General features: G+C 38.9%; 1 non-coding gene across 1 annotated transcript; it reads left to right on the forward strand.

Moving 5' to 3' along the window:
• The first annotated feature begins 5299 nt into the window (after positions 1–5299).
• Positions 5300–5405, forward strand: LOC131161050 (small nucleolar RNA R71). Its single transcript, XR_009138212.1, has one exon. It is a non-coding gene; the product is annotated as a small nucleolar RNA R71 (small nucleolar RNA).
• The last annotated feature ends 20572 nt before the right edge of the window (positions 5406–25977 follow it).

A 25977-nucleotide genomic window follows, 5' to 3' on the forward strand; every position in this document is an offset into this window, starting at 1 on the left:
TTTTGCTAATAAAAATGTGTAGAGAATTTGGAGTTTAGGTTCAAGAAAAATATTTGTGCCATAAAGGTTCTTCCAAAAATGTTTATCAAGAAAAATAACTAGAAGAAATCTTAAGCTTACTCTCAAAAGTGATTTTCAAGATAAAACCTAAGTGAGAGTAAGTGCATGTGAATATAAAAATAAATGCTCAAAATAAATATACTCTTTTTAAGAATAATTTTGAAATGAAAGAGGAAAGAGAGTTTGAGAGTTTTGCTTAAAATATTTTGTCCCAAAAGAATAATTTTAGCAATAAAAATGATTTGGGGGAACTTTGATTAACAAAGGATTTGAGAGAAAATTTAAGCTAATCAAAGTTGAAAAAATGACCGTTAGGGACACGCTCGGTATTTTTAAAAATATTTAATTAAAAAATAAGTGTGTTTAAGGCTGAAAAAATAACCTAACCTTAGAGGTTCGGTTGCCCGTTCCTTAGGGTTGGTCGCCTGAATAGACATAAAGCCTGTATTGGGTTCGGGTGACTGTGGGTGATTCCGGTTGGCTGAAGCCAAGGCGATTTCCCAAACCTTCGTAGGTTCAGGCGACGTTGTGTTGCGCAATTGAGTGGGGATCCATCTCTGCTTACTAGGGGCTCAATACGATTGAGGCGGGTTGGGTGCAACCCTAGATTTAGGTTGACGAGGCATTCTGGTACTAAGGGGAGGACAAAGAAAAAGGGTTGATTTTGGAAAGAAATGCAGGAAGGGATTCGTACCAGGACCCTAGGCTGTGCTGGACCAGTTGTGCGCCTAAGTGAGAGTGTCGCCGATGTTCTAACTTCCCAGAATGACCCTCGGAAGGGTGTTGAAAAGTCATAAATGTTGGCAAAGCTTGGACAACGAAGTCTAAAGTGCGGGTGATGAAGGTGACTTGGGGTGGTGGCTTGTGGAAGTTTAAACGATACGAGGGGAAAAATGGGTTTCTAAACGACTTTTTGTGTTGCACCGACCAAGTCGCACCGAATGCTCACATGGTCACGCTTGGTCGCCCCTTTTCTTACCCAACTCCTTTTTTTTTTTTTTTTTAACAAACCATGGGTGGCCTCCTAGAAACGCTAAGTGTCTCATCTTCAGCCAGATGTATCAACAGTACACCTTGAAATCATCCTGGTTTGATAACAAGCATATTGTCCTCCATTTCTGCTTTGAACCATGTATCATTTACCTAGATGTTCCCTTCTATCTCAAAGACTATATTTGAAAGAATCTATTTGTAAAGGTCATCCGAGTCTGATAGAGGGTTGCTCTCAGGTTAGATCATTTCCCTTAAAGGATCCCTCCATAAAATTGAAGGGGCAATGTACGCAACTTACTCATCGATCATATCGACGTCCATCTCATGGATGTATTCAGGTGGGTGTTGGGATACATGGAATACGTTCAGCCGAAGCTGCACATTTCCAAAAGATACATCCATGATCCCTATTCGACATTGAATACAAGCATTTTCTGTGGCCAAAAAGGGACGTCCTAACAAAACACTGATCTGATCTTTTTTTGGGTCAGAGGGTTCCATATCCAAGACAATGAAATCAACTGGATAGTAGAATTCGTCAACCTTAACTAAGACGTCCTTTATTACACCCTGAGGTTTTTTTACTGACCTATCAGCAAAACTCAATGTCACTGGGGTGGGTTTCAGTCCTTTTAAATTAAATTGTTAAAAAAACAAGTACAGTAGGAGATTCACGCTGGCTCCTAAGTCCAAGAAAGCCCTATCAATTGTGTAATTATCGATTACGCATGAAATAGTTGGAGCATTGGGGCCTTTGAGCTTAGGAGGGAGGTGACCCAAAAGGATTGAGCTTGCCTGCTCGGTCAGCTTGACGTGCTTGTCCATATGCACCCTTGATTTTCGCTTTTGCATGCATAGGTCCTTAAGGAATTTGGCATATGCAGGTGTTTGTTTGATCATGTCTAAGAGAGGGATGTTGACCTTAACCTGCTTAAATGTTTCCATGATGGATTCATTAGTGGTCTCCTTTCTAGATTTAAAGGGTGCATGGAGAGCTGTGGGGTAAGGGGCTACAGGAATATGGTGGGAGGGTGCCTTATTTGGTGACAAGGTGGATGCTTCGGTGTTTGTTGCTGACTCATTAGGCAGGGGGTTGCCTATTTCTATGGGTTTGGCCCTCTTCTTTTCTTTACCTTTTGGTTGGCTTATTGGCTCCCCGATCAAAACTGCCGCTCCTAAGTGTGGTTATCGCATGAGCATGTATTTTATGTGATAAAGGGTCTACTGTAGTCTTACTTTCTATTTTGTATTTCCTCTGAGGCATTGATTGCGGTTGGCTTGGTGACTGACCTTTGTTTCCCTTACTAAATGCCCTAGCGAGTTATCCCATAGTGGTCTCTAGCTTAGCTATGGAGTGTGAGTGAGACTAGAGTATTTGTCATTTCACGTGGCGATATGCTTCAATGCTTTGCAAAGTTTTCAACACCATCTCTTCAAAAGATTCATGGTTAGTTTGTTGAGTAGACAGTTGTTGCAACAAAGAAGGACTCTACAATGCAATAGGGGGATCATGGATGGTTGGATATGGTTGAGGGAGCGAAGCACTTAGGTTCTATAACGACCTGCCTATTTTACCATATATATATATATATATAAATTTTTTTTCCCTTTCCATAATAATAATCAATATAATAATCCTAAAAAAATAAAATCAACTTGAACCCATGGATATCAGGGATATACTTGAAATACAACATTGATACCTAAGCAACGGAAAACGTAAAATCATATACATATCAAATTATAGGAAAACATAAAATCATGTACATATCAAATTATCCATCCAACACAATACCAAAGTTTTACTACAATTGTCATATACATACACATATCCCAAAATATCCAAAAGTGGCTTAGGGTCACTACCCAAAAATCTATCGAACCCTAGCAAATTAACTTACCCTTCAGACAGGGTAGAACAACTGAACTCTAACATTGCGAAGCTCTATCCGCTCTTCTATCTGAAGCTCTTGAAATGTTTATATAGTTGGGGTGAGACACCTCTCAGTAAGGGAAATAAACTAATATCAGTGTGGCAACATGAGTACTTTCATGTTATACGTATAATAGTACATAAATCATACTTGATAAAATTGTCTGTGTTATATCTAGGAAAAACATAATTTATCATAACATAGTATATCATACTGAATTTCTATACATATAAATCATCTCATATAACTGTACATGAAAAATTCCCTGGATGGATAGCTGGTTGGTGTCATGTCTTACCCCCACATGACTGGGTTGTGTGGCTTGAAAGCAAGACCTAACAATGGTTGGCCGACCATGCTAAATCAACTTAAGTCTGTAAGTACGATGGGTCTGCTCCTACTGATCTAGATACCAGAGGGACGCTTGCACTACCATAAAACCACATCGACTGCCGATCTCCCACTGTCCCTTACAGTAAGTGGTAGCACTAATATACACATGATCGTGATCATATAGCTACGGTACCGTGCTTCGTGAAAGTCTAAACCAAGCCAACCAGGTTTTGATAATTTATAGTATACTTCCAAATAATGATACATGACTATTTCATAATAATATCTGTCATGTTAATATTTTCATAAAATCTTTACATAACATAACATATAAAATTTACGGCCCTTACGCCAGCATAGCATATCATAAGAACCCTCGGCCCTTACGCCAGTATATCATATAAAACCTCAACCCTTACGCCGGCATATCATATAAAATCCTTGGCCCTTACACCGGCATATTATATAAAAACCTTAGTTTGAAAACCCTGTATCATTTTAATATTTTACTGAAAGCAGTAATAACATGCTTATTTTGTAAATATAATATTTCATCATCATAATTTCCATGGTAAATGTTCTCATGCCACACAAAAGGGGTAATATTCAAATCATAAAACTTATTCTAAAATCATATTTCTGATATTATACATGAAAACCATATTTATGATCGACAACATAATTTCCAACATAATTCTACAATATACATATTTGCCTTAATTTAAATGCTGCAAAATAGTAAATACATTTTCACAAGAAAATTGACTTAGTTTATCCTCTTACCTGACTTTTTAAAAAGCCTACGAATTACTCCAAAATCAAGCCCGTGTGGTCCCCAACTCAACACCCTGAAATTGATATTTTTCTAACAAAACTTCAGTATTATCTTACCTAACATATTCTCTTCAATCCAAAAACACCAAAAACCTAATAAAACTGAAATTAACTAACTTACTCAAATTTTGGGATGGTTCCCAAGTAGGACTAATCAACAATCCACTCCTATAGAAATGAAGAGAAACTTCTCAAGAGCAGCGTAGCAGCTTCATATCATCGATTTGAAGAAGATTCAACCCAAAATTCTAGAGAGAAGAAGTAGGGGACGAAGAGAGAGAAAGAGGAGGGTTTGCATGCTGTTTTCTTCACTGAAATCCGAATTTGAGCCATTTATACAACTAGCATCGTCAACGAGGCCAAGTAGAAAGTTCATCGACGAACACTTATTCATTGTCGATGAATTTCAGGCCCTAAAATAATCCCTCTTGGAAATTCCTCGTCAACAAGACACGTGTCCCCATCAACGATCCCAATAAGCCACTTCGTCGATGAATGCGAAGCGTTCGTAGACAAGAACCTACTGAGACCCCCTTTAAAATTTTCTTTTCCTCTATTTCCTTTTATTATTTAATTGTTATAACTCACCAGGTCTCTACAGGTTCTGTGGAGGTCTTTGAGCTTGAAGGCCTAGAGCTAGTGACCTCTAGGGGAAGTTAGGGTGTTGTTTCCACCCAGAACCATAGGCACTCGGGTCATAGTCATTTTTCTGTTGGTTGTACCAATGTTGGGTGGCCCTTACTTCCTCATGCATAGGCTCAAGTTGGTAAGGCGCATGTGAACAATTATAGCATGTGTGGGAAGGTTCGGAGCAAATTGCACGTACCTCTGCACATGCCATTGTATAAGGCTGTTGTCATAGAGACAAGAACTGATCAATATTTTAGGATATAGTGTGTAGAGTAGGGTTTAGCTCGTGGCTTATGGCTAACTCATAAACTCCTTTTTGTTTAGAGTTTGATGGATTTGGAAGTCTACGAGTGGTAGTCATGTGCTGCTGAGAATTTTCCACCAGATCTTTGAAGAGAATCCAAGCCTCATTCTCGTGCTTAGTGAGGAAAGTATCTCTACTCGATGCATTAACCATAGACCTATCTCTCTCAGCCAATCTTTCGTAGAAAGTTTAGACTAATTGTCACTTGGGGACCTGGTGATATGGGCATTTATAGATCAGGTCCCTAAAGCACTCCCAAGTCTCAAAAAAGAGTTCCCCATCCATTTGTGAGAAACTTGTGATGGCTCTCTAAAGCTAATTAGTCTTCCCAATCAAGTAGTAGTTTTTAAGAAATTCATGTTGCATGGTGGCCCAGTGATTACGCGTCAAAACTGCGTAATTGGGCACTTTAACTCGGGCTTTACGACTTATATTTTTAATTAAATGTCCAATTATGTATAATATTTTAACAAAGTGTCGAATTTAGTATTCTTGAGTTTCATTGCACAATTTATGAATTTTTGGTATTTTTTTGTCGCATGAAAAGTCCCGGGAGCCAATACTAATACCTGTTCGTATTTTATACATAACTTTTCCATCCAAGCTCCGATCGAGACAATTCAAATTTTTGGAGAAAGAGAAAAGTATTGTCTACAACTTTCATCTTTTGAGTTTTGTGAGAAACGGGCTCCAGAAAGGTCAAAACAGACCGTGTTCGTGAAGAAAAAAAAACTGAAAATATATAAATATATATATATATATATATATTTGTTTTGATGTGACCCGGCCATGGTTGGGTTAGCCGGGTCTAGGTATTTTTTTTTTCCCCTTTAAATTCTCCTCTTCCTTTTTTTTTTTGGGGGCGTGCCTCCACGCACCCTTTGCTCTTTCCCTCTTCTCCTCTACCTTTCTCCCTTCTGTTTTATTTTTTTTCTCCCAGCCAACCGGTCGTGAGCCAATGGCCACGACTCCCCTCTGCTTGGCTCCCTTCTAGTTGATGCCAGCACCAACAACCTGAGCACAGAGCCTCCACCATCCTTGGACGCCCACACCAGCACAGCAGTTGTTCTCTATTCCAGCTCCTGACCGAGCAGAACAACAGACCCGAGTCATAGCATCCGCAAGCCACCCTCAGCCGAGTTCTCCCCTTCTCTGCTAGCAGGTTCTCCAGCGGCAGCAGATCTTTGTGGCCCCCTCTGCTTCTTCAGAACTTCCCTGCAGCAGACTACCACGAACCAGACCACTTCATATCAGCAGCAACCTCCAGCGGAGCAGGCTACCTCACGGCCAGCTCCACAACAGACTCGAGCACTCTTCCAGGCTCCTCTATTCTCTCTTTCTCTCTCTCTCTCTCTCTCTCTCTCTCTCTCTCTCTCTCTTATCTTTTCTCTTTCTTTTATTATTACTAATTAATCAGTTGAATATTGTTAACTTTTTATTTGAGTTTATTGTTATTTTTAGATTTTGAATATTATTTGGGGTGTTTCATTATTATTGAAGTTTAATTGTTTTTTTTTTTATTCTCTTTCGGTTAAATTTTTTTTCCATAGATTAGTTTAATGTTCCAAGTTATTTAATTAATTTAGTTAGGTTCAGTTTCGTCAAAGTTCATATTTTTCAGTTTTGTTAAAGTTCGTATTTTTATTTTTCGCTATCATTCAAAGTTTAGATTTTTGATGTGTTTGCATTTTTGTTCGAGTTCTTGGTTTGAATTATTGATCCATGTTAAAGGTTTGATTTTTAGTGTGTGTGTGTGTGTGTGTGTGTGTTTGATTGAGTTTCCATTGTATGTTTTAATTCCTTATTTTTAGTTGCTATCTTTAATAATGCGTGTTTAGGTATTTCCTTAAGTAGACTAGGATTTCCATACTTGTTTTTTTTCTATTGCAAGCATGAGTGGCTAAGTTCGGTAACTCAGGTTGTGGGTTGATGTCGTTTGCGTTCTATGGTTTATTAGTTATCCTATGATATCATTGTTAAACTTTTATTTGGTTAAAACCGAAAATTGAAGGAATCGTTGATAAATCGCTAGCTCTTGCTTCTTGTTTTGTTGTTGACGTTAGGCACATCAAAACCTTGATTTAATCTAGGATTCTAATCAACTTATTTTTACATAAAATTCGGTTGATGCGTAATAAGAGTTTTTATTTTCTTCCGTTTGGATGTGGCCAATTTACTCGATCGTTAGTAATAAAATTTCATCTTCTTAATGCCTTGATTGGATTAATAAGAAAAGGAGTAAGGCCTAGGAAATTAGTAAACAGTGGAAGCAAACAGATGTTGAACCCATAACCCGAGTGTTTGGTAAAATTGTTTCAGTTAATCTGTTTAGTTTTGGTTGCGTTATTAGATTTACATTTTTGGAAAATTGATAAAATTTCAGTTTCATTTTGATAGTTTACTCAAGCTTCTCTCACTTTGTTTACTGTTTTCAAAATTATAAAAGACAAAAAAGATTTTCAAAACCCATTTTTCAGCAACAGGATTTCACTAAACTTGCATAAATACTTTGATACTCAGTGGTCCCTATGGAATATGATCCTGGACTCATCCTTGATACAACTTGACACTTCTGCACTTGGAAGCACAACTCAGAACGAGTCACCCAGTTGGTCACCGAGTTCGATTCTAAGGACATCAGCTAATATTTGGCTTTATCCTTCAAAAAGAACGGGAAGAGCCTAAGATGGAGAGCATCATCACTAAAATTAGGGATGTGGATTGTTGAAAAAATTTCCAAGAACTCATTTAGATGCTGATAAGGATTTTCAGTAGAGTTCCCATGAAAGTTTGGCAGCATCGAGAAGATCGAAGTCTTAATCTCAAATTGGGCCGCCTGAACATCCGGGAACCAGATGCAGGATGGTGATGTGTATGCATTAGGTACAAAGTAGTCCCTAACAGGGCGCATGTGTTGCTCTCCCACCACAGGTAGGTGAGGAGCATGGGGTTCCGAGATTTGTTCAGCGGGAACTGGTGGGTTATCTTCGGCCATTGCTTTCAGTTTAGACAACTCAACTTTCTTCAGATTAAAGATTAGTTTCCTAAGGGACCTACGAGATTTTTCAATCTCAAGATCTATGGGAATTATCTCAGGTTCCAAAGAACGTAGACCAAACATACACATGTATAAGCACACAGATTTAGACTTCAAAGACAGAAAACAAAAAATTAAGAAAATAGAAATTAAGTAAGAAAGTGAAAACAAAAGGAGAGCAAATCAAAAGAACAAGGCTATAATACTCTAAAGCGGAATTTGGCTTATAACCGTAGCTAAGTCCTGGGAAATGGCACAAAATTTTGTACGCTCGCGAAGGCTTGGGTCCTTAACTATCAAAAATAATATTTATAAACCTAACTATCCCAAGTTCAGTAGAAAGTGGGTAAGTCAGGTATCGATCCACGGGAACTTAAAGTGCACTTAGTAAACCACTTCCAAGTTAGTTTACTGTGGCCTTTTATGAAAAAGAAGTGAAAGGTGATGTTTTGCAATGATAGATGTTTCTAACTACTGGAAAGCGATTAAATGAAAGCAAGTAAATCTACACTATGGGAAAGCAAGTAAATTTAAGAGTTACCCTACTCCTACAAAGCAATACTATGGTCCGAATCAGACACTAGACTCCATGATTCTATCCATGTTCATCCAAAATTCCATAGAAGTACTAACTTGAGTGGACCAAAGCGGAAGAGGGGCGATCGAGGGCACAAGGTAGCAAGGGTGCACCAACCTTCAGGAGCACAGTCGGGAACTGGAGTATACCCTGTCTTAATGATGAACGAACACCTCAGGTAAATGGAAAACAGTAAACGAAAGGATGTAAATGAAAGTAAGAGTAAAAATATCATCCCTTTATTATTTAGAATGTCTGTCACTAACATCGAGAATTACAAACAAAGTGATCGTGTAATATACACGGATAGCACACGAACGTCGCCGATTGTCACAGGTCGACGAACACTTCATGCACACACTGAAACTGGAATTGAAAACTATGCTATTCCTAATCTATCTTGGCTCTCAATGACATCTTAAATTTGTCACTAACCTAGGAGAGACCAAAGAGGAACCTAGAGCTCATGTTCTTAGCAAATATTTATAGGTTCTAGGGTTTATAGAGTTTGTTTTGCAATTTAGGAAGGTTTGCAGCAAATCTCGCATAGAAGATTGTTGCTGTCAACCAAGTTGCTCCTTTGTCAATCTTGTGCACGCCCTAGTCGAGACTCATGAGAAGTTCAGGATTCGAATCTCCAATGCCTTCGACTTCATCACGCCTCAGGGCCTTGATGGTCGAGACTTGCAGTATCTCGTTCTTCAGGAAATCTCACTATCTCGACATAGTCACCCCTGAAAGTCTTTTGGTTGAGCACTTGGTCGAACCTTGCAGCATTCTGATCTTAGTCTGAACCTTGGAGTTTACAGTGGAAGACTAAGTCGCCCATGTGGTTTGCTGGTCACGCCACATGGTCGAGCATCATCATCTTGTCCATTTATGCTTTGAAGCTTCCGAAGCTTGGTTAAATGTCTGGATTCAAGCTTTGAATCCTCCAAATTCTCCATGGTTTCTTTTAATGCTTAACTCCATGGTTTTATCCCGTTTTTCTAGAAAAGAAAAACAAACCTTGCATAGCTTTGATCAATGATAACTCTGGGTAAATATATAATAAAATGAGGATAAGAACATGTAAATGAGGGTCTAAAATCATATATTTTAGGGACTCATCACACAACTTCTATGCCAGTTGAATTATCATAATATACTGAAAATATCATAATTTTTGTTCTGTTTATCATCTTTCTAAAACTATTATCAAATCATGTTTATTCTGTGAAATCATAACATTTTCTGATGTGCTAAAAGTCTGCAGTATAATTATTTATACTCATGCCACACAAATGAGTACTACTATATTATACTATCTGTCAAGAAAAGTGTATTTCTGCTGAAAAATAGTATTTAATCTGTTTCTAGGGTTTTATCGGATCAAACACCAGTATTCCACAAACTACATTAATTCATAAATAAATTTCTAAATTAAATACTATATATTAAACAATTAAATTTCTAAAAATACCTGATTTAATCTATCCCCTTACTTGTTTCTGAGAAGCCTGTTAAAAATCTTAAACCACACTTACAACATCTAGAACTCCAAACCTTGAAATCACATTAACCCTAGTTCAATCAACTTAAACCCCAGTATATTACCATCTAACACATTTCTTGGGTTCACATATCCCAAATAACCATATAAGCCCTAAAATAACTTACTCACCCTGATTTTGGAATGGTGCCCAAGAACCCCAAATCAACAATCTGCTCCAGCTATCTTGCAGAGAATCACCTCGGGATCATCGTGGTAACTTCCAATCGTTAAAACAGGGTAAAACGGAGCTGAATTTGAAGAAAGAAGGTGGGCTAGCCGAAGGTAGAGAGAGAAAATGTTAGAGGAAACTAATTTCTTGCCAGAAATATGAATTTCAGCCATATATAAGAAGCTGTCCACGTAGCTTCATCAACGATACATGTGGACTCTTCGACGAATCAAAGAAGGAAGTTCGTCGACGAACATTTTAGGGTCTGAACTTTTTTCTCTCTCGATATCTCCTTATCGATGAGACACGTGTACTTCATCGATGAGAGTTAGAAGGGCATTCGCCGACGAAGACCCTAAGTTCATCGATGAATTCTTGCTGATGAACCTTTATAATTCATTTTTCCTTCTTTTCTTTCTCTTTCTTTTCTTTTCCCTTATTACTTTCATAAGTTAAATTTTCTGGGTCTCTACATAGCATAAGTTCTTAATAAAGTGGAAAAGCCTTGGTGACAAAGAAGTCAGTTGAATTTTCGTGGAAGATAAGAAATCATTTGTGGCTAAAGTTGAAGCATACCTAACGTCAAAGTATACGAGGACGTCAACCATATACATGGGAAAACATCACAAGTCAAGCTTGTTCAAGGCATTATGCTTGCCTATGACTGCTTGTGTTGAGGTCCAAACCAAGAAAATAAGGAAATTAATTAAGAAAAGGAAAATGGGGGTTTTAGCAGGCTTCGTCGACGAAGTCCATGTTCTCGTCGACGAAGGCCCTTATGTGGTTCGTCGCCGAAATTCACAGCATTGTCAATGAAGGGATCCAGAACGTTCTAAAATATCAGGCTTAGGGTTTGTTGATGAAGCCCTTCTTTTGTCAACAAATGACCTTCTGTAATTCGTCGACGAAGGCCCCATTTCGTCGACGAATTTGACTAGGTCAAGGTGTCTATAAATAGGATTTTTTTTTGCTTCTTCATTAAGAAAACTAAATATCTCTCTCTCCCTCTCTCTCTCTCTCTCTCTCTCTCTCTCTCTCTCTCTCTCTCTCTCTCTCTCTCTCTCTCTCTCTCTCTCTCTCTCTAACCTGCACTCACACTCTCTCTTTCTACAATTTCTCACTGATCGTTGTCCGTATTGACGATCGGAAGTTACCACGAGGATCAGGAAGCGAATATCTACAATTCTAGCAGAGTGGATTCTTAATCTCGGGAAAAAGCTAGGGTTCAATTTTCAAGCGTCTCGGGTTGTTTTTTGGGAAATAGGTAAGTGGATTATATTATGTTAGCTATGTTTATGAGTTCTAATGAAATGAAATGTTAAAACAATTTTTAGATAAATAGTTACGCTTTTCTGGGGTTTCTGGGCCTCGGATTCGGTTAGCCGACCTTATTTTTTAAAGCAACTGATTAAATTCAAACATGATATTTTTAGATTATAGTACTTGACTTTCTAAATGTTTTTACTAGTTAGAAATTTGGGATTTGAAACCATAGGGCTATTTTAAAACCAACCAAAGACAGTAGAGTTGATTGCTCCATTTTTCCCGTAATTAGCTATATATCTATATTTGGTAAAATAACAGCCTAGAGATATTCATACCTCAGTTTTAGCAACAGTATTTATGTTGCAAATGAATTATTTATGAGTTACCAAATGAAAAATTATGTGGCATGAGTATAGTTTTTAATTGGTATTAAATGAGCAAGTTTTGTGTAATACTAAAATGTAATGGCTATAAGCTGAGATATGAGATATGATGGCTATATGCCAAGAGATGAGATATGACAACTAAATGCCGAGTTTAAAAAATGCCAATTTTTATCAAGCCAATTATGACGGATATGATACTGGCTTTTACCGAGTCAGTATCTAGCAGATGTTTTCACAGAATTATGTACAACTTATGTTACGTAAAGTTTTATGAAATGAATTATGATTACAATTTTATACGATGTAAATTGCCGTATATGATAGTAGAACCCTATTATGATGATCTCATGGTAAGAGCACAGTACCGTAGCTATATGTATGTAGGGGTTTAACCATACGTCTCAGATAGAGTGTAGATGGGAAACGCGATTGGTGACCTGGGTAAAGTACTCCCCAATGTAGAAATTCCGGGGCTCCATCCGATGCAGTAATTTCGGATGACTCAGCCTTCGGGCAGCCTTCAGGTATAGAGTGAGTAGGTGCCATCGTACTATTTTATGTTTGACTTAACATTAGTCAGCCAACTATTTGCTAGGTCCAGCCTTCGGACCGCACAACCCGTCATGGGAGGAAGCATGTCCCACGTGTATGTGATGGCGTGACGACACTAGTCCTATAGACCAAGTTGTATCTTCTAGGCATATATGGGCATATTTACTATAAAAATGGCTATATTGAGCGAGTAGTATGTTAGTATGAAAGTATGTATTTTCATATTTATAGAGTAATATAGATTTTAAAATTTAAATTAAATGTATTTAAATATTAGCAGTATATGTACACATATAATCTCATGTTAACCACACACTAACAATAATACAATCTTTCTTACTAAGAGGTGTCTTACCTAAGCATACAAATATTGTTTCAGGTCCTCCGAGGGATCGAGCCTAGCATTCTGCTGGGCTGAGTTTAGATAGTAGATAATCCTTCTTAGGGCTAGTGAGATGTTAGACAGTTTCTATCTCTTTTGGGATTGTAATAGTAGTTTACATTTTATGTATGTATGGATGTTTATGGGAACAATTAGAAATTCTGGTAAGGATGATGTGTGTTTTTCCGCTGTGTATGATTATACAGATTAGTATGGAACACCCATTTTTCCCTTATTTGGTCGGATTTTATATGTATGGTATCAAAGATATGTATGTTATGTATGTTTAGTTGCACTTCGGGCCCACCTAGAGGGTTGGGGCGTTACAGTTGGTGTCAGAGCTAACCAGGTTGTTAGGTCTTGTTGACTTGGTTAGACGAGGTGAAAAGATCTTACCAGAGTATAGGTGTCGGAGTAGGATAAGGATAGGAATGGGTATGATAGGACTTTGGAGTTTTGCTTTGTAAACCTGGAGGTGGAAATCTATTAGTGGACTTCTATGTTTTTCAGGATCAATCAACGAGTTTAGAAAATCACGGCAATCCATTGACGATTTTGTTTCCAAGTGGAGGGGCGGAATTTGAATAGAATGACGATATTAAGTTGGCAGAGTACGTGGTCATTAGGGACGTTGGTTTATTATTTCGAGTCTTATAGTATTGTAGTGTAGCAAATATGTAAGGTACCAAGATTGTAAACAATTTTGTCAATTATCTCTTCAAGATGGAGTCAAGGGATAATAATGCTAACGCTAAAGGCAATAACAGTGAGGGGGCTAGCCATGAGGCTGGCAGTGACTCCACAGTGGTATTGTGGGACTGTGCCTAGAAGTTTATGGTGGAGGTCATGCGGAGTTCTAGGGGGTAGGACCGTCCCATGGCTAAGCTGGGAGGTTCTATTGATTAGTTCACTAGACTGAAGCCTCCTACCTTCGGGGGGAGTACAAACCCGATCCGAGCAGAGAAATGTAACAAACCGAAAAATAATGGTATTTAAATAATAATGAGGGAGGGAAATGGAATCAGTAACAGAAGGAGGCAGGCAACTTCGTCAACGAACACAAAGCGTTCATCGACAATGTTGCACTTTGGAGGAAATAACCCAAAAAACTTTCAAGGCCTCGTTGACGAACACAAGGGTTTCGTCGATGAGGGTTCTTCAGGATCTCGTCGACGAGGTCCTGTCTCGCCAACGAGAAGATACCGAGAAGATTTTTGGAAGTCTGAAATTTGTTGATGAGGGTACAAGTTCGTTGACGAACTTTCCACAGGAATCGACAACAAGGTGACGTGGTTTGTCAATGAATCCCGCAGTATAAATAGTGCTTAAACTTAATTTTTACGCAGAAATTTCAACGAAGACTCTCTCTCTCTCTCCTCTCTCTACGGTTCCACTCCCAGTTTTCTTTGATTTCGGCCCCATTAGCCACTGGATTGATGACTTGAGGCCACCATGACGCTCCTAGGGAAGTTCTCTTCAAGTCTGCCGGAGCAAATCATCAGTGGGACGAAATTAAATTTCATCCCAGGTTTAGGGTAAGGTCTTTTAAGAAAAATTTGGCTTTCCAGCATTTGTAGGAAATGCTGTAGACATAAAAATAGTAATATTTTATTCTGGGGTGTATGGTTTTCAGGGTGTTGAGTGGAGAACCTTGCAGGTTTAGGACCCGTAATAGTAGGGGGATTTTAGTAGGAAACAGGTAAGGGAAATATGCTATGTTAGGCAGTTTTAAAATGATTTTCAGTATGAAATGTATATTTTTACTAGTTTAATATTCACAGAAGAACTTTATACAGTTTATCAAGTATGTTTAATATGTTTTAAAATTACTGTGTGGCTTGAGAATATAGATATAGTACAAAAACATACTTTACAATATTTTTCAGAGTTATGTTTTACAAAATATATAGATAAAGAAAATATTTTATATTAATTACAGAATACCATGATTATACATTTGATACAGATACAATTTACAGTACGATGACATACAGTTTTACAGTTCATTTCAGAAATACAGTTGATACAAATACAGTTTATCACAACGTCATGGTTAATACAGTTATTACAAAATCATGTTAAAAAAAATATTTATATACAAAAATGTATTATATAGTATCAGACCCTGTTAGACCATTACAGTTTACAGAGCACGGTACCATTGCTACATACAATATAGAGTGCAACCACTTATTCAGATAATACGTGGTATAACAGTTGATCATATAAAGCCCACGAGTGGATAGGCTCCCTAGTAGATATGGGTTGAGGAGGGCTGATCAGACTAATGGAGTATAGTGGTTTATCTTGGTTGGCCAACCAGGGAAGATCCCGCCTATGAGCCCACAACCCTATCATGATGGGTTAAATAATGACACACAATTATCCACAGGGAAGTTTTCAGTTATTATATGTATATATAGTTTTACAGTAGCATTGGGTGTACTTATGTATAGTAGAAGTATTATGAATGGAAAACTTATAAAAGCAAATATGTTAAGCAACATGGGTACAGGTGGTGGCTTTATATATTATTTGTACTTGTATTCTCATATTCATTTATACATGACTATATATAGAAACAGATTTTCATGGTATTGTAACTCATTTTCCACACACTAGCAATAGCATATTTCGTCTTACTGAGCGTCATCTTATTCCATTACTTTAACATTTTTCAGGTGATTCAGGTAGGTGAGCAGATTAGGCTCGCATGTAGAGGGGCTTCACTACTGCCCTGTCAATAGAAAATGAGTATTTTTTGGAGTATTTCTATATAACCCTAGCCCAGTTGAGGGTATTTTGGGGAACAATCGTGCATGTATATTTTTGGAAAATTTTAGCACTCTGGTATTGTATATTTTGAATATGGTCATATGAATTCAGCTTCTTGCTGCTTAGGTTGACAGTTTGGTATCAGAGCATCATAAATCTCATAGTATATAAAACAAAAAACTGGAAATAAATAGCAGGTCGTTACAATTTGGTATCAAAGCCTAGGTTGCTAGGTTCTGTAGACTTTAGAGTGCAGCAGAAGCATTACTAGAGTATAGGAAAAGGATTTGAGGTTTTTTCTGTGTCTGGGTACAAGATTACCTTGGTGGTCTCTGTGTTTTTCCTAGGGTGACAATTTCAGAAAAATCATAGTAAACTATTGTTGAGTCGTGTGTTTAGGTGACAGAACTAGATATTGAGTTAAGGTTAGGAAAGGTAATTATATTTCAATTGGCATAGGATAGGTCTGTGTAGGAGATCAGGTGCTTAAGTGTGTTTCATGTTTTCAAGATGGACCCGAGAAGCAGTGGTACGAATGCTTGGGGAGAAAGGCCAGGACCTTCCAGCATAGGTGGAGATACTGACGTAGTACTGCGCAGCGTCACCCAGCAGGTGATGGCTGAGATGGCCAAGAGCTCTGGGGAGCATGGCTATTTGATCGAGCAGTTTACGCAAATGAAGCCCCCATCTTTTGCTGGAGGAGATGACCCTATTGTAGCTGAGAATTGGGTCTAGGATATTGAAGAGACGTTGGCATTGCTTCCTTGTTCAGATGAGTAGAAGGTGGTATTTGCGGCATTTAAGTTGATAGGGGAGGCGAAGCATTGGTGGAGATCAGCGCGATTGATAGAGGAGCAGAGGCCGGTTCCAGTGCCAGTGACGTGGGACTGATTCAAGGAGTTGTTCTTTGAGCGGTATTTCCCTATTATCATTTAGAGCGCGAAGGCAGCAAAGTTTATGCATTTGGTGTAGGAGCAGATGTCAGTATCCTAGTATGCGACTCAGTTTATTGAGTTGTCACATTTTGCTCCACATCTAACACCTGATGAAGAGAAAAAGGCAAGGAAGTTTGAAGGACTGAGGCAGAACTTATTTGAGCAGGTGATTGGCTTCAGTGCTCAGACATTTACGGAGGCTGTAGACAGAGCTGTGATCATTGAGAGAGGTATACAGAGGGGTATAGCAGCTCAGAATTAAAGGAAGAGACCTGCACCTCAGGGCTTTCAGGCTGCCTCCAGTAGGGATCCATGGAGAAAAGGTTGTGATAAGGGAGATTAGGGGCAGATGGTGGGACCTCGGGGCAATCAGGGTGCGCCAATCGTCCTGGAATGTCAGACATACAAGAGACGTCATTTGAGGGAGTGCCAGGTAGGGAGAGATGTATGCTATCGATGTGCATGCCTAGGACTGCAGGACCAGGTCCCAGCTCCCAAGCCCTATCGGGGAGGATATCAAGCGCCTCGTGGAGGACAGCAGAGAAATGTGGCCCCGGTGAAGGTTTACACGTTGATGTCGGGTGATGCCGAGGCTGCTGCAAATGTGGTGATAGGTACTTTTACTGTTTTATCACATTCCATTATTATTTTATTTGATTCAGGTGCTACTCATTCCTTTGTCTCTACATCATATGTTAAATTATCTGGAAGTGAGACTCAGTTATTAGATAGAGAACTGTTAGTAGCTACACCATCTAGGTCAGTAATACGGGGTCAGAGGGTGCTCATAAGTTGTCATATAGAAATTCAGAGGAGAGTGCTACCAGCGGACCTAATTGTGTTTGAGATGTGCGGGTTTGATGTAATACTAGGTATGGATTGGTTGGCTATTAATCACGCTAGCATTGATTGTTCTCAGAAGGAAGTAGTTTTCAAACGCCCTGGTGAGCAAGAATTCAGGTTTGTTGATTCGCGTGTATATGCTCCGTTGCAAATAGTATCAATTGTATAGGTAAGTAGATTACTTCGGGATGGAAGTCAGGCGTTTCTGGCTTTTGTAAAGGAAGCGTCAGAGATTGAATTAAAGCTTGATAGTATCCTGGTTATACGAGAATTTCCAGATGTTTTTCCAGATGAGCTACCAGGGTTGCCTCCCGAACGTGAGGTGGACTTTCCTATAGTTTTGCCTCCAAGGATAGAACTAATTTCTAAGGTTCCCTATCGTATATGTAACGACCTCAATTTCTTAATATAAATGTAACATGATAAATAGAAAAGTCAACTTGAACCTGTGGGTAACGGGGACAACTATCAATCACAGCGAAAACCTAAGCAGCAGTAAATATAAAATCTCAATCATCACCCATAGAACATAACACCAGAGTTTATTACATCCCAAAATATTGTATTTATATACATCCTTATAAACATCAAAATAACTCTAGGGTCAAATACAAAATAACTCTGACCCTAGTACAAAATCTTACCCTCCTAACAGGGTAATAACACTGACTCAACGGCAGCCACGACCCACCGGTCACTGAGGGTCTCCTGAAAAATACATTTAATTCGGGGGTGAGACACTTCTCAGTAAGGGAAAATAAAGTAAATACAGCTTTGTGGCAACATGAACATTTAATGCAATTATACATATACGGTACATTTCATATATCTGAAAACATTCATCATATCATACTGAATAATCATATATTTTCATATTTGTTGGTAAATAATATCATACATAAACATTTGTTATAACTGGTAATACAGAAAACATACCTAGGATGAATAGTTAGTTGATGTCATGTATTACCCCCTATGACAGGTTGTGCAGCCCGAAGACGGGACCCGACAATGGCTGGCCGACCACTGCCAAGATAAAAATGTCTGTAAGTACGATGAGCCAGCCACACCCTGGTCCGGACTGCCAGGTGGACGTCTGCACTCTACTGAAAGCCACATTGACTATCCATCTCCCACCCCCTCGTGGAGTGGTTAGCATTAATCTGAACATAGATATCTAATCTATATAGCTACGGTACCAAGCTCTTGAATTGAACTAGACTAACATCCGGGTTCTGAAAACATATAGTACATGATTATATAGCATCTTTCATAATTACAGCCTCGTGCCGAACATATCATAATTACGGTCTCGTGCCAACATATCATAATTACGACCTCGTGCCGACATATCATAATTACAGCCTCGTACCAAACATATCATAATTACGGCCTCGTGCCGAACATATCATAATTACGGCCTCGTGCTAACATATCATAATTACGGCCTTGTGCCGAACATATCATAATTATGGTCTCGTGCCAAACATATCATAATTACGGCCTCATGCTGAACATATCATAATTACGGCCTCGTACTGAACATATCATAATTACGGCCTTGTGTTGAACATATCATAATTATGGCCTCGTGCCGAACATATCATAATTACGGCCTCATGTTGAACATATCATATATAAATACGTCATTTTGAGAATAATCATTTAATCATATATTTTTCAGAATCATAATGTACTGTATATCTTTATAACTTCTCAAATCATACTGCATTCATATCATTATCATACATATCATTTTGAAATTAAGTCAATTCCCATGCATTTCAAAATCATCATAATATACTGTACTTTTTCATAATTTCACAAAACATATTTCATTTGTATCATCATCGCATCATGATATTCTTCCATGGAAAATAATATTCATGCCACACATTCGCTGCATAAAATCATACATTATATTCTAAAAATCATAATTTTTGGCATCTCATACATATATATACGTTTCAACATATCAGCAGTATTTTTCTCAAACGTACGTTTCCTTCGTAATTTGTAGCTATAATACATGCTTTTCAGAAAATAACTTTTCTCATAAATAATAATAATTTACATGAAAATGACTGCTTTAGTTTATTCCCTTACTTGACTACTAAGAAAGCCCCTAAAATATTTTAGCCTAGCACTCGTAGGATTTCCTGATCAAGATCCTGAAAATGAAAATTCATAGTACTAAACTTCAGTATTTCTATGTGTACATCATTTCTTATAACTACCATAAGATCAAATTTGTCTTAAAAATTCTTACCTCAACTTAGGGATGATTTCCAACTTGCTCTCGCCAACAATTCGCTTTGGCAGATTTAGAGAGAACTTTCCCAGGAGCGTTGTGGTGACTTCGGATCGTCGAACCGGCGTAATCCAGTCCAAAAACGAAGAGAGGGAGAACCGAAGGGGAGAGAGAGAGGGCGAGTGTTGCTTAATTATGAAGTTAAATTTTGGATTTTTCTATATTTATAGAACTAGATTCGTCAACGAGCCACGTCATTCGTCGATGAATCCTTTAATAATTTCGTCGACGAAATTCAATCCTCGTCGACGAAATTCAGTCGGCTCAAAACCTCTCTCAGTATTTCTTCGTCGATGAAATTCAGTTTTCATCGACAAATTCTCTTAAACTCTCATCGACGAATCCCCTGTATTCGTCGACGAAGTCCTGATGATTCCCCTTGGTTATTCTTCCAAAGTGCAATGTCGTCGACAAAGTCGACTTCCTTCTTCTATTACTGTTCCCATTTCCCTTCCTTTTTATTATTTAAATTCCATTTTTACTTGGGTTGTCACATTCTCCCCTTCTTATAAACTTTCGTCCTCAAAATTTACTATTCACATAATTTATCATCCCTTAGGCAAAATGGTCTACTTACGTTATTACTTACCCTCACTTGTGGCGGAGGAATACCGTGGTTACAACTCAAGTTCTGGGAGATTACATATACCAAAAGAAATTTCCCTCGAAACTAAAAGATCACATACTAACTAAAGTATTACATACACCTGGAAAAGAAATATTACATATTTACTTACATTTCTAATTACATTTAAACTTCTTGGAATAGTTGCGAATATTTCTGTCTGATCTGTTCCTCAAGCTCCCAAGAAGCCTCTTTTATAGCATGATTCCTCCATAGAACTTTTACTAGAGGAATCTTCTTATTACGTAATTCATGTTCCTTTCTATCTAGAATTTGCAATGGTACCTCCTTATAAACTAGTGAATCACTGAGCTCTAACTCACCATAACTAATAATACGAGAAGGATCTGGGATGTATTTCCTCAACATAGATACGTGGAATACGTCATGTATTCTGGATAGTGTAGGTGGCAAAGCTAGCCTGTAAGCCACCGGCCCCATTTTCTCTAAAATCTCAAACGGACCAACAAATCTAGGGCTAAGTTTGCCCTTCTTACCAAACCTCATAACTCCTTTTAACGGAGCTATCTTCAAAAATACATGACTACCCACATCGAACTCCAAATTCCTGTGGCGATGGTCGGCATAACTCTTTTGTTGGCTCTGAGCTGCACTGATTCTTTCCCTAATAAGCTGAACCCTATCGTACGCCTGCTGTACCAACTCTGGTCTCCCTACTCACCGCTCACCTATCTTTTCCCAATACAAAGGAGATTAACATCTCCTACCGTACAAGACCTCAAACGGTGCCATGCCAATACTAGAATGGTAACTGTTATTATACGCAAATTCTACCAGTGGCATGAACAGAGTCCAACTACCCCCAAAGTCTAATACACATGCACGAACCATATCTTCTAGTATCTATATTGTCCTCTCAGTCTGCCCGTCTGACTGAGGATGGAATGTCGTACTAAACGATAGCTGAGACCCTAAAGCTTCCTACAAGCTTCTCTAAAATCATAACGTGAAACGTGGGTCTCAATCTGGAACTATGGATACTGGCACTCCATGAGAACGAACTATCTCTTAGACATAAATCTCAACCAATCGGTTGAGGGAATAGCTAATCTTGATAGGGAGAAAATGGGCGGACTTAGTTAACTAGTCTACAATCACCAAAATTGCATTATAGCCATGTGATGTCGACGACAGCTCTGAAATGAAGTCCATGGATATATGATCCCACTTCCATTCTGGCATAAATAACAGCTGCAACTAGCCTGCCAGCCTCTAATGCTCAGCTTTTACCTACTAGCACGTCAAGCACTGGGCTACATACTCGGCAATTTCCCTCTTCAAACCACTCCACCAGTACTCTCGCAGATCCCTGTACATTTTTGTACTATCGGGATGAATCGTATACAAAGATATGTGAGCCTCATCTAAAATAGTCCTCTTAATGTCAGCATCAGCAGGAACAAGCAGTTTGGAACGGAATCGCAAAGCTCTGTCATCTTAGATGCAGAATTCCTCTCTCTGACCACTCTACACTTTGTTCATCACCTCTACTAACTCTGGATCTTCTTTCTGGGTAGCTTTATTTCTCTCCTACAGAGTAGGTTGTACCACTAGGGTGGCGATACATAATGGAGTATTACTCTCTATTAATTCAATGTCGAGTCTTTTTAGATCCATCATGATCGGACGCTGGATCTCCATAGCTGCTAACGCTGATACTCCAGACTTCCTGCTCAGTGCATCAGCTACCACATTTGCTTTCCCTTGGTGGTAACTAATAGTACAATCAAAATCTTAAATCAAATCTAACCACCTTCTCTGTCTCATATTCAATTCCTTGTGGGTGAAGAAATATTTTAAGCTCTTGTGATCGGAGAAAATCTCGCACTGTTCGCCGTACAAGTAATGCCTCCAAATTTTCAATGCATGTACCACTGCAGCCAACTCAAGATCATGGGTAGGGTAGTTCTTTTCATATTCTTTCAACTGTTTAGATGCATACGCCACTACCCTACCATGTTGCATCAACACACAGCCAAGTCCCTTTAAGGACGCATCACTGTAAATAGTATACCCCTCACCTCCAGACGGGATTATCAATATAGGCGCTGTGACTAACCTCTGCTTCAGTTCCTGAAAACTCTTCTCACAGCTATTGTCCCATTCAAATCTGGCATTCTTCCTAGTCAGTCATGTTAGAGACCCTGATAAAGCTGAGAACCCCTCAACAAAAAGACGGTAATATCCGACTATCCCCAAGAAACTCTTAATCTCCTAGATGTTCCTCGATTTAGCCCAATTCACTACTGCCTCAATTTTACTGGGATCTACAGAAATTTCGTCTCCTAAAATAACATGCCCCAAAAACACAACTTTCTTGAGCCAGAAGTCACATTTACTGAATTTTGCATACAACTTCTTCTCTCTAAGCATTTGCAAAACCTGCCTCAAATGCGTCTCATTCTCCTCATAGATCCTCGAATAGACCAATACATCATCAATAAAAACAACCACAAACTGATCTAAATATGGATGAAAAATCCTATTCATCAAATTTATAAATATCACAGAAGCATTCGTCAGACCAAATGGCATAACAAAAAACTCATAATGCCCATACTTGGTCCTAAAAGTCGTCTTCGATACATCCTCTGCTCTCACCTTTACCTGATGGTAGCCTGAACTAAGATCGATCTTGGAATATACCCGTGTACCCTGGAGCTGGTCAAACAAATAATCGATACGGGGTAAAGGATACTTATTCTTGATTGTCACTTTATTAATCTCTCTGTAATCTATGCACATCCTCATAGACCTGTCCTTCTTCTTCACAAATAGCACTGAAGCTCCCCACGGCGATACACTAGGTCGTATGAAGCCCTTATCAAGCAAATCTTGCAACTGGTCTTTCAATTCTACCAACTCTGTCGGTGTCATTCTATACGGTGCTTTAGAAATTGGCGTTGTACCTGGAAGTAGATCAATGGGAAAATCTACTTCACGATCAGGCAGCAAACCTGGTAATTCATATGGAAACACGTCTGTAAATTTTTTCACCACATGCATATTAATAAGATTTAATTCATTTTATGACATTTCTTTCACAAAAGCCACGAATCTCAGACAGCCAATCTGGAGCAGTCTCCTTACCTCAACGGCTGAGACCATCTGAGGTAAGGATTGCACTCGTGACCCTATAAATCTAAATTTTGGTTTCCTTGGAGGTTAGAATATCACTTCCTTTGCACGACAATCTATAATAGTAGAATTAGCTGCTAGCTAATCCATGCCAAAGATGATATCAAATCCGTGCATATCCAGCACCACCAAATCAGTAGATAGAATCTTCCCCTAGACATCAACTGGACAACCATGGAGTACCCTACTACATCTCACCACTAACCCGGTCGGTGTAGCCACTAACAGTTCAACATCTAATGTTTGCATTTCCACCCCACATAATTTAACACACCCTAAGGACACAAATGAGTGTGTGGCACCAAAATCAAAAAGTGTAATAATTTTAAATTAAAACATATTAATAGTACCTGTCACCACGTCGCCTACCGCCTCAGCATCACCCGACGTCAAAGTGAAAACTCTGGCTGGGGCCATATTCCTCTGTTGGCCTCCACGTGGCACCTAGTAACCTCCTTGTGCAGGTCTAGGAGTAGGAGCAACACCAATCTGTGTTGAACACTCCCTTATCATATGTCCTGGCTCCCCGCACATGTAGTAGACACCTCGCCTGGCACGACACTCCCCCAGGTGTCTCTTCCCACAAGATGGGCAAACTAGAGATGGTTGTACACCCTGAATACAACAATTCCCGGTCTCCTGTCTCTTGTCTCTATAATAGCCACCTCTCTTCCATGAACCATGTCCAATCCCTTGCTGGGAACCATAAGGCATGGATCTCTTCTTCTGCCTCTGCTCCCCAACCTCCAATCGCTCACCAATTTTTGCTATAGTGGCTCTATCAACCAGCTCTGCAAAATCCTGCAACTTCAGAATTGATACCTGTTTGTATATTTCTCTCCTCAGGCCTCTTTCAAACAGTTGTACCTTCTTCACCTCATCTAGAATAATCTACGGGGTGAAGCGGGATAGCTCGATAAACCTCACCGCGTACTGTTGTACTGACAGCTGTCCCTACTTCAAATTCAGGAACTCCTCAATCTTAGCCTCCCTAGACAAGGTTGGAAAATACCTGTCAAAGAATATTTCTTTAAACTGCTCCCACGTCATTTCCACAGGAACAATCCTTTGCTGCTCTAATAATCTCACCGCCAACCACTATCTCTCGGCCTCTCCAGTCAGTTTATATGTGGAAAATAGTACCCTCTGCTCCTCTGAACACTGCAGTACTGTAAATATTTTCTCTATCTCCTGCAATACTATAAATATTTTCTCTATCTCCTGCACCCAATTTTCAACCACTGCAGGATCTGTTCCTCCTGAGAAAGCCGGAGGACTCATCTTAATAAATTTCTTGATCGTATTACCGTGGCTTGCCGATGGACCACCTTGTTCCTTCGAACTCCTAGCAATTTATGCCATAACCTGCTGTGCCACGTTGCATAAAACGGCATCTGAATCACTACCCACAGCTCCTGAGGGTCCAGCACCCTCACTCCCACTGGTGTGGGCACCATTGCCACCAGGGTCCATCCTGAAAAGAAAATAACTTAACTCAAGACCCTTTTACTATACATATCACTCAACTCATATAATATATTCTCCTAATTAACTCATCACTCCAAATCTTAATTCAAGGTTCAATCCTGTAACCTAGATATGCAACCTGACGATAGTTTACAATGACTTTCCTGAAATCGTCACCTCAGGAAAATCACACAAACCACCACGGAAGTCCTACATCTAGACTACAAAACCAGACCTCAAATTCCCTTATCCTATACTCTGGTTTTATTACTGCTGCACTCTAGAGTCTACAGAACCTAGTATCCTAGGCTTTAATACCAAACTGTAATGACCTCAATTTCTTAATATAAAATGTAACATGATAAATAGAAAAGTCAACCCAAACCCGTGGGTAACGGGGACACCTGTCAATCACAGCGGAAACCTAAGCAGTAGTAAATATAAAATCTCAATCATCCAACCATAAAACATAATACCAGAGTTTATTATATCCCAAAATACTGTATTTATATACATCCTTATAAACATCAAAATAACTTTAGGGTCAAACACAAAATAACTCTGACCCTAGTACAAAATCTTACCCTCCTAACGGGGTAATAACACTGATTCAACGGCGGCCACGACCCACCGATCATTCAGGATCTCTTGAAAAATACATTTAATTCGGGGGTGAGACACTTCTCAATAAGGAAAAATAAACTAAATACGACTGTGTAGTACCATGAACATTTAATGCAATTATACATATATAATACATTTCATATATTTGAAAACATTCATCATATCGTACTGAATAATCATATATTTTCATATTTTCTAGTAAATAATATCGTACATAAATATCTGTTATAACTGGTAATACTGAAAA

Source organism: Malania oleifera, chromosome 7 (genome assembly GCF_029873635.1).
Source record: "Malania oleifera isolate guangnan ecotype guangnan chromosome 7, ASM2987363v1, whole genome shotgun sequence".
Lineage (NCBI taxonomy): Eukaryota > Viridiplantae > Streptophyta > Magnoliopsida > Santalales > Ximeniaceae > Malania > Malania oleifera.